The sequence below is a fragment of the Varanus komodoensis genome, unplaced genomic scaffold (assembly GCF_004798865.1).
Source record: "Varanus komodoensis strain SLA01 unplaced genomic scaffold, ASM479886v1 scaffold23, whole genome shotgun sequence".
In the NCBI taxonomy this organism is placed as follows: Eukaryota; Metazoa; Chordata; class Lepidosauria; order Squamata; family Varanidae; genus Varanus; species Varanus komodoensis.
In genome coordinates this window covers 12,057,163-12,067,863 of record NW_025335627.1, presented here as the reverse complement: position 1 = coordinate 12,067,863, position 10,701 = coordinate 12,057,163, and the positions used below count along the sequence as shown (strand labels likewise).

The 10,701-nt window shown below is 42.1% G+C and overlaps 1 protein-coding gene across 2 annotated transcripts in view; it reads left to right on the top strand.

Annotated features, from left to right (window-relative positions):
• Window positions 1-529: 529 nt before the first annotated feature.
• Window positions 530-10,701, top strand: part of INO80D (INO80 complex subunit D) — a 49,436-nt gene continuing 39,264 nt past the window's right edge. Inside the window, exon 1 of one of the 2 annotated variants that reach the window (XM_044432087.1) lies at window positions 530-853. The gene's annotated coding sequence lies outside the window, so the exon portion shown is untranslated. The remainder of the gene's footprint in view (window positions 854-10,701) is intronic. The other variant, XM_044432088.1, reaches the window with a different exon arrangement.

Below are 10,701 nucleotides of genomic sequence, written 5' to 3'. Positions count from 1 at the left end.
TTGAACAAGGAAGAGTCAGTTTCTGTCAGAGTCATCCCATATCAATTTCAGCTTGCTTGCACAGAAATATTAACCATTCTATGAGAATCTCCTACATTTTCAGACCTACTGCACAAGTTATTAAGTTTACATTAAACTTCTGGGGCAAGGGGAGTGGGAACCAAACACTGCTCTGTTTTTATGTTAAAATAATAAATGAAGAAAAACGTATTAAAATACACATTTTTCACCTTTTAAGTTGCATCTGAGCTTCAAAGGATTTTTTAAACACAAACATTTGTTTTTTGTAAAAAAAAAAAAAAAGTCCGTCCAACCCCACGTTTCTACAAAAGGTGTCTTTCTAAAAATCACACTTCATAAAAACGTACTGTACTTTTCTCCCCTTCTCTTTCTTTCCTCTTCCTCCTCCTCCTCCTTCTTTCTCTCTATACTACCTCCAAGATGGTAGGAAAGTTGTTGTTTTGGAGGGCAGAGGAACCGCTCTCTGGTGTTATGTCCTCTCAGTGCCTGTAGTGGTGCTGTAGGAGGCTGCTAAGCTCTCTTCTTGAGCAGCCCCAGCAGCCCTGCCTTCTTTGCTGGAGAATATATTCAGGGATTCCCCTTAATAATCACCTACCCTCTGAGCACTTTGTAGTTTTAAAATAATAAAGAGCGCCCGTTCAAAGCTTTCTTCTCTTCTAAAAGCAGGAATCTTTCTCTTCAGAGCCAGGGGGGCAGCAACAGCTCCTCAGCACTGAAGCAGCTCCGAGTCCATTCCCCGGTCCCTCTGCTGGGGAGGAAACTCTGGTCTGTCAGCCCAACAGAGGGAAGGGGGGAGAGGAGAGAGAGGAGAGAAAAAAAAGCAGCTGGAAAGGTAAGCCAGGCCTGGCCTTCATCCCCGGGCTCTCTTAGAGCGGCAGGCGGCGCTAAGTGCGCAGGGCGGGCGGCCAGGCGGGCTACGCGAGGCCGGGGATTCGAAGGAGCGCTCTAGGCCTTGGGGACTTAAGGGGGGGCGGCGGGATTTTGGAGGCCGTGGGGTGCTGTAGAGGGAAAGAGGGGGGCCGAAATGGCTGGGTCCTTTGCAACAGGGGAAAGGGACGGCGGCGCCGGGCTGTATTTGAGGGAGAGCGGGAGGGGGAACAGGCCTCAACCCAGCGAGGGCCTGCAAGCTCCCTGCCCCCGCAGGGTCCCGCTCCAGCGCTAGCCGGCCCCAAACACCAGGCACTAACGCGGGTTGAGACGGCATTTTCCCGCCTCCACCTTACTTTGGGGTTCGGGGGGTGGCTGGGAGAGCGCGTAAGCCCGGGAGCGTTGGCCGAGGCCCCAAGCCGTGCCGGGGACGGGGAGGAGGCGGACTGGGGCTGCGGGGCGCGAGGGGGGGAGAGGCTGTGGGACGGGGGAAGAGGATGAAGAACATTAAGCCGATCATCGTTTTTAACTATAATTTAAATTACAATTCGAACATGGTCCCCAGCTTTCAGTTTAGACTGCGGTCGGGTGTGTGCGTGCCGGGTCCCGACAAGACTTGGGGGAGCGCGTTTAGTAGTAGCTCCTGCCGCCGGCCTTTAAAGTTGAATTTAGGCACCGACCTCTTCCTTTTTCAAATTCCCTTGTTTATTTTATACTTGTGTATTAAACCAGGACTTGGTGTGAAATGAATGTAAGAATATTTTACTGTGTCCGAAATTGCAGGGGGGGGGGGGGACACACCACCTTCATTTTTTAACCCTTCTTTGCCCTACCCTTCCTCTTCCTCTTTCCCGTAAGTTATAATGTTAATTCGAATTTAAAGTTGTTCTGATGGTGGAAACTTTCTGGGATGCCCCCTTGTACTCGTACGTTGGACAAAGGGTTAAAGGTTCTGAGTAGAGTGGAGGAAGGGCATCTTGCTTCATACGTACTACAAGGTCCCACTAGGAAAAACTTCGCCACGCTTGTCATTACCTTGCATAGGTTAAGCTTTGCTTTAGACAGGGCAGGGGGGTACATCATGCCACCTCCCGCCAACTTCTTACTTCTGTAGTTCGTTTTTCAGGACTCCTCGATCTTCCCACTTAAGTATGTTGTAGGTGCTGTCACTGGAAGTCCAGCAGTGCTAACACGTGCTGGGTTTATGCATTACACCCGGTTTTGTGAATGAGTGTATTACACTGGCTGATCGCCTTGGTTCTGATCATACATAGCCTGCAAATATTGTACTGTCCAAGCCCCAATCCCATAAAATTGATATTGTGTAGTGTCAGAGTGTGTTGGGCAATAAATAATAGAAAAAAATTCTATAAATGATTGTTGAATTAGTTGAAAAGTCAGCATTTGTGCATAAAAGCCTTAAGAGAAAGCTTTTGTTGCAGATTATGCACCATAGTTTCAAGGATAAACCTGTCATTCTGTCTTGATTCCTTGGGCTGGATTTCATCAAAATAGAGAACTACATTGGGCACACTCCTGGGCATGCATTAAATCAAATTACTTAAAACCAAGGGAACCATTTTAGCCATAAGAAAAATTCCAGAATCTATATAGTATAATACTTTTATTAGCACTCAAAATGACTATATGTAGGTTATCCAGTTTATAAATTTTATAGATTGAATTAAAAATATTTTTATTAAACTAGCTAAAAGATGACAAAACATGTGCAAAGTTTTGAGAGCTCAAGATCCTTTCATGAGGAAACATCTTTGGTTGTACATGCAGTTGTAGTAGTAATGTTTTTCCTGATGAAGACATCCGAGAAGTGTGCACATTTATTGTGATCTTTGAGTTGTCATAATAAAGATATTATAGTATATGAATTTTGAAAAGTTACTTGAATTTGGATGCCCACAGTAGATTAGGCTTCCATCAGATGAACTTTTGACCACAATGCAAGAATTTTGGATCTTAGGGTTTGCGGCTTTGAATTTGTGTTTCTTGGACTGCAGCTCTTCAAGCTATTTGTCAAACAGCTTCTGGGACTGACAGGAGTTGTTATATGCAATACACAGAATAAGAAAGTTTAGAAAACAGCCCTATATGCTTGTAAGGACTTGAGTATGTTTTAAGCCAGACCTGGGCATTGTACAGTCCGTGGGCCACATCCGGCCCAATGGCTGACCCTGACTGGCCTGCATGAGGTCACTAGCAAATATTCAACCTGACTTCAGTGCACTTGTTGAAGCCCAAAACAGACTAGATTTCTCTCACTAAACAACAACAAAAAAGAACTGAGGTAATGCAAGCAAACAAAGCTGGATGCATTTATAGGGAATCCAAAGGCAACTTGGATTGTTGAGTTTTCTGTTTCTCTGTACTGTTATAATTCGTAAGCTCTGTACCTTACAATGTTAAGCACTGGGAGATTACATATGTTGTAAATTTGCGCTATAAAAGTAAATTTTATTTATTTATTGCTTTTCATGTAATGTTAATGATGTTTTTGTGAATATTCATTAAATAGTGTTGTTCTGTGCTCCACATTTTCATTGTATCATTGTAATGTTTCATATACTGTTTTTATAGAGATATGTATTGAGCAGAGCTGTAAGTGTATTGGTCCGGCCCTTAACAACTGTCAAAGTTTCTCATGTGGCCCCATAGGAAAATTAATTGCCCACCCCTGCTTTAAGCAATTCTTTGGATCTCAGCCTCTGTATTTGCATGCAGAACAATTCTGGATTTGCATTCAGAAGAAGAATCAGATGAAGTTAATAGACATAACTTAATGTTAATAGACATGATGGGAAACATGTATAGTCAAATTCAGGCGAGTGCAGGGCATTTTCTTTTTAGTCCTAAAAGTATGTCTGAATAATAAGGTGTATAGTGCACGAAGTTTTCATAGAAATGTGCATTTCAGAACTGTTGTTCAAACCAGCTTCCTGAGATTCTGAGTGGTGTTATGCTGGATGGGAAAACACCAGCTTTTCCACACCTTAAAATATTAAGTTTAAACTGCAGCCCAAATACATTCTAAGCCTAAACATGATGGTGAAGCAGTGTTAAAGTGTTAAAGCATTGTTATCTGCATTAGGCTTAGGCCTAATCTATGCTTTCACAAATATATTTGAAATCAAAGCCAATATTTAAAGCAAATTTCGTTAGACAGTAAGGGAAAAAGTAGTCTTTGTGTTTGAATTTTTATTTATTATGTAGTACCATCAGTGTGTTTGGTACTTCCTAGAGTACAAGAGGGCAGAACCTGACTTACCATCTTTTCTCCCATTTCTTGAGCTTGAATATTTCAGTATTTAATAAGTTACTGTATAACTGATAAATATTTTATAGATTCTACCTCCCAAAATGTACAGAACATTTTTAATAAGGTTATATTTCCAACTTCATTCTTGGTTTTCTTTCCTTGCAACAGTTTCTAAGTTAATTGTACATGCTCATATATAAATTTATCCCAATATGGAAGATAACAACCTATCTTAGAATGATTCTCCTCCTCCAATTTAGGAAAATAATTGTCAATCAGAGTATCAGGGTGTTTGTTTGTTTGTTTGTTTTTGGCCAAACAGTCCACTTAGCAGTCTCAACAAAGAAAGTGTTTGGATTTTAGTCAAATTGGTATGCCTGGTGGGGAGATATGTTGAGAGGATCCGTTGCAGGTCTTTCTGATTCAACACTATGAATTGTGATATTTTACCAGTGAGGAAATTCTCAAAATGTAGCAACTTGCAAAACATTGTAAGGAGTCTGACACTTTGCATTGTGCATACCAGAAACAGGACAATAATGTGGCAGCATTAAACACAACCCTATCCAAACTGTCAGAGTTACAGATGTTGCAAGCACATGGTTGTGAACACAAACATAACTTGTCAAAATGCGGATGGTTCATGTCAAGGTGGTTCTTTGCCCCAAATAGAGATAGGGTTCTGACTTGCTTGTCTTGGTGTCTTAGTAACTCTTTGCATGTCCTCAACAGTTTTAGCTTTGTAAACTGAAATTTCTCTTCCAGAGCTGGGAAAATGACAGTTTAAGAATTAGAGACAAGCTAAAGCTGAGGGTTTTAGTCTGCTGCTAAGTAATAAAATATTCTAAAATAAGATGTATCAATAAATTTCATGGGGAAAGGCCTCTAGAATAAGGGTTATCTGACAGTGAGATAGCGTATCCTATTTTTTTGTTCTGAATATTTTGGTCCCACCAGCCTACCTTGTCTACAGATTCTAAAAGTTTATCAGTTTTAGAGAGACAGAATGGGGGCATTTTTGTCACATCTAGCTTCTGGAGCTTTTTTTTAAAGTGGCTTGAAGTGTTCAAATATAGAATTACAGATGATAATGAGAAAAATGCTGCTGGGACTAAATTAACATCTTTCTGATATGTGGGAGTTGGTACTGAGAGCAAGATGATATGAGTCACTTTCACTCTGATCCTAAATACATGTGAAAAGAACTCATTAGTTTCAGTGGAACTTAGTTTCACATTTAGGGCTGTCATCATGAGCTCATACCTGGGGTTTACCACTGAGTAAACATATGTAGGATTGGGCTGTAAAATTGCTTAGTGATGTGCAGTAGAACCATGTCCCCACAGTTCATGCATAAGAGAGGAGGTTGCATTACCAGCTTCATCTAGTACCTGCTCCTAGTTGATTCACCTCTGCAAAACAACAAAGCAAGAAGAAACTGTTTGTCAGTTTGCATGGATAAATTCCTGCTGTGGAAGATGAGAGAAATACCTTGTGGGTGGGATATTAGGATCATGGCTGCTGTACCTCAGGATGAAAATGACAAAACATGAATAGTTCACCAGAAGATGATGAGTATCTGTTGTAAATTTGACTAGCACTGATCTGTGAAGTCTAAGAGGCTTTCATGGCAATAAGTTTAGCACCATAAAAACTTAAGGCTGCAATTCTAAGCACATGTACTAGTGAGTAAGGAGAAGTGAATTGAATGGAACCTATTTCTTTGCAAACATGGTTAGAATTATGTTACAGGAAATGAACTGTAGAACTTTAAGCGGAATTCCAGTTTCAGAGATGTATTATAACTGGATTGCTTAGTCACTGTAATAAGCTGTCACCCCTCAGAACTGTGCAAGGTTTTTTTGTGTATTCAGACGAATCTCCTTGAAGCATGGATATTTGTCTTTCCTTTTTCACACACTGCAGTTGCTTGCTAAACACCATCATTTTATAGAGAGGATTACCAGTGAATCCCTGCACTAAGCATAGAAACATAGAGAGTCAGAAGGGGTCTTCCGGGCCATCTAGGCTGACCCCCGGCTCCAGCCAGCTTCGCTCACGACATGCCCACCATGTGCATGTCTGGCCTATCCTTGAACACCCTCACCGATGGGGCCTCAACCACCTCCCATGGAAGCCCATTCCATACCCTCGGGGTCCTAACTGTCAGGAAATACTTCCTGGCATCCACCTGGAACCTTGGTTCCTTGAGCTTTGCTCCATTGGAACGTGTCCTGCCTTCCTCTGCAGGGGAGAAGAGGTCTCTACCCACCTCCATGTGGCACCCCCTCACATACCTGTATATCTCCAACAGATCCCCTCAGGGGTGATAAGCAGAAATGTTTCTGCCACAGATATTTGCAAACCTCTTCCATGAAATTGCCTTGTTTGTTTCTATGCAGGAAGTCTGCACATGTGTTCCAGACTTTTTTGGGCAACTTCTAATAGATACCTGTGTACACCATTATTATTATTATTATTATTATTATTATTATTATTATTATTATTATTATAGCATTTCTATGCCGCCCCTTGCCGAAACCTCGGGGCGGCTTACAACATGATAAAATACTTTGAAATACAATAGTACATAATAAATTACCATTAAATATAAAAATACAAAGAATACATTGATTTACAAAAATAAAATTAAAATTATCAGTATAAAATAAAAATATAGGAGGACAAAGAGAAGGAAGAAGAAGTTGCCCTGGCCAGATCATATGTTTTAACAATTGAAATGATGTTTAAATAAAAAGGTCTTTACCTGGCGCCAAAAAACCAGTAACGACGGTGTCAGGCGGACCTCTTTGGGGAGTGAATTCCATAGGTTGGGCGCCACCGCAGAGAAAGCCCTCCTCCGGGTACTTACTCTCCTAATTTCTTTCATGGAGGGTTCCCGGAGAAGGGACTCTCCCGCAGATCTCAAAGGGCGGTCGGGCATATACGGACGTAAGCGCTCGTTCAGGTAGCCAGGACCCAAGCCGTTTGGGGCTTTGTAGGTCATAATCAACACCTTGAATTGGGCCCGGGCTTCAATGGGAAGCCAGTGAAGCTGACGGAGGACTGGAGTCATGTGAGCATAACGCCCCATCCCCGTCAGCAACCTGGCAGCTCTATTTTGCACCAATTGAAGTGTTCGGACTGTCTTCAGGGGAAGCCCCACGTAAAGCGCATTACAGAAGTCTAGGCGGGAAGTCACCAGCGCGTGTGTCACCGTCGCTAGGCAGTCGTACTCCAGGTAGGGGCGCAGCTGATTAATCAGCCGAAGCTGAAGGAAGGCGTTCCTCGCTACCGCTGTCACCTGAGCTTCCAAAGAAAGCTCCGGGTCGAGGAGTACTCCTAAGCTGCGGACCTTATCCCTAAGAGGGAGTGTTGCACCATTCAGGACCAGGTCAAATCCACCCTCTCCGAAACCCGATCCGCCAACCAACAGGACCTCCGTCTTGTCTGGGTTGAGTTTCAGTTTATTGGCCCTCATCCATTCCCTTACCTCGGCCAAGCACCGGTTCAGCACAGCCACTGCCTCACCTGGATTAGTGGAGAACGAGAGGTAAAGCTGGGTATCATCAGCGTATTGATGATTCCGCAGCCCACACCTCTTATTGAATATGAGAGTCTCAAGTCCCCATATGGATCAAGAAATGAGTAGTAAATTATAGATGGTGATGTTTTATGGCATGTTACAAGTTTGGTATATTAAAAGATACCAAAAAGCTGGTTTTAAAATATCATTTGGCAGTGAGAACATTCATGATGCTACTGGTTGCTTTTCCAGAATTTTATGGCATTTTTGTGGAGGTTTTGTTTTAAAAGGTCACTGGTACATGTTTGTACAGTGAATGATGAAGATTGAATAGCTGAATGATGTTCCATGTGATAAATTCTAGCCATGTGAGTAGAAAAAAACCTTAGGCATTGCATTTGTTCTACTATCTCTCCAGGGCCAAAAACATTCCTTGTGGCCCACTAATAATAATACCATTGAGGCATCAATTTGCATAATCCTAGTGGAACCAAAAAAATAGATAGCTTGCTCTTCTTAACTGTTTTCCAGAATTTATTCAACCAATCCAAAGTAGGGCCTGGTGCTTTCAGTAATAATTGCTCAGATAAAGTTCTAAATATGGTGCTGTCTTACAAAGTAGTCTGAATTTAGCAGTTTTTTCATGTTTAACAGTATTAACCATTTTCATGTATTGTTAAATTGTGTGTATGCATATTTTTCCCATAATATGTGTGGTTAGTTTTGCAGATAGAGCAAAATATTCATTCTCTAAATATTTTGGGGCAGAATTGCACCATGTAATTCTTGATTGTCCAGTGTTACTAACCTTCTGGTCAGAAGTCAATAAACATGAATAAATATGTCTTATGTTATCCGGAGGATCTGTGCAATAATTGCACAGGTACCTGAAGCCTGGAAACTAACAATGAACACATTTGCATGTTATTTTTAAGTCATGAATATTGGGTTATTAAACCACTGTGTGAATGAACTGCATGATTGTACATGGAGCCCATTCTTGCATTTCATCCAAACCTAGGATTATGATATATTGCACCTGAAAAAACAAGATTGCAGGCTTCAAAGTGGACTTTGTTATTGGCTTACAATTCTGACTTGTTTGGCTACAGTAAGCCCTAATTTGAGATTTAGATGTTGCTATGCTTGCTTTGTTTGTTTTCCTGTTCGCATGAGTGAGTGGACTGAGTGCACCAGCACGCAGCTTGTTCACACTGTGCCTTACTTAATTAGCCAGGATTCCTGGCTTAAAGTGATGTCTGAACATGGCTGTTATCACATACAGTGTGTGCTGCAGCACAGCTTTGGTGGTCAAGTAATTCAAAACTGATAATCAAAGAAATTGCCAGAGTTGCATTGTTAAGTAGATGACTTGCTAGTGGAGGCAGCCTAGGAGCAAGTGGTAAGACTGAAAAAGGAGAATTATGATAAATATATAGATGCATTAGGCAATTGTGTTGAAGTTTATACTAACTGAGGAGAGAAGCAGTTAATCTGTTGTCTACCATTCTTCTCCCTATTACTTTACTGTAGCTTTGTTTGGTTTGCTATGTTTCCTTTGCTCCTTTCTATCATATTCGTAGAGGGTTCCTTCAGTCTAACTGCTGTATATTTAGAGGGCAATCTGAGGTGAGAGACAAGAATGAGGGTAGGAAGGGACAGGTGTGAGGAGTGATGAGCCTATAGATAGGAATAACTCATCATTGCTTTTCACTTTATTTCTAAATGATAGAAAACCTTAATAAACTTTTAATGACAACTGTGAATAGAAGCTCCAATAGAATCATGACTCTTGAGAACACAAAACTGTTCTAACCTGTAAATAATTTGCTCAAAAGAAAATAAACAGATTTTGGACAAGCCTTGAGCCACTGATTAAATTGTTCCTTATGGCCTTCAGAGCACCAAACAGTGGTGCTCAGCACCTCTGTGTATAAAACTCAGCTTATAACATCCTTGTACAACCAAGCAACTGAGCCCAGCAGAATGAGTCTATGCATGGCCCTAGGAGCAGTTTAGGGTCTTAAGTAGCGGCATCACCAGGGCAGGAAACAAGATTAATTCCCACTCCCACTTATTTCCACAGGTGTATTACTTTGCATTTTTCCTATACAAAAGTGACTACCATTCATTTCTGTGGGGTCAAGTAAAACACTTCACTTTGCAACATGTTCTGGTGGAGGCAACCCTGTCCACTATCTCTGACATTGACTGGTTTGCACACTGTCCCCTGCCTTTCCTTTCTGAAGACAGCGCTAGAGTTGAGGAGGGGGTAGTCTCTGGGTTTGAGAGCAGTGGGGTGAGGGAGTGTTTTTCCTTTCTTCAGGATCTGACACAGAGTTCAGTTTGTCAGCATTCCATCAGTTGCCTTTCTGTCCCTCCTTTTCTGGCTCCCTTAAGAAGTATTTTGCTTGATTACAAGTACCAAGTTCTGCAAATATGTTCACACTCAGCTATCTCCAAGTAAAAGGATGACCTGTGAAGCATTATATCTTAAGAAACCACACATACCTGGTGGTAAAATGTTCCCCAAGACAGATCTTATCAGGTAGATCTTGCAGAGGTGGCCACCAATTATAGACCAGTGGTCAACATCCCGTTTTGGGCAAGGTGTTAGAGCGGGTGGTGGCAGGACAACTCCAGGCACTCTTGAATGAAACAGATTATCTGGACCCATTTCAGTCTGGTTTCAGACCCAGTTATGGTACTGAATCTGCTTTGGTTGCCCTGTAAGATGATGACCTGTGCAGGGAGAGGGATGGGGAGTACGTCCCTGTTGGTTCTCCTGGACCTCTCAGCGGCTTTCGATACCATCAGCCATGGTATCCCTCTGCATAGGCTGGCCAGGTTAGGAGTTGGGGGCTTGGCAGTGGTTCCACTCCTATCTGGCTGGTTGATTCCAGAAGGTGGTGCTGGGGGACTATAGCTCTGCGCCATGACAACTATGCCATGGAGTACCACAGGGCTCTATTTTGTCCCCCATGCTCTTCAGTATCTACATGAAACCGCTGGGAGA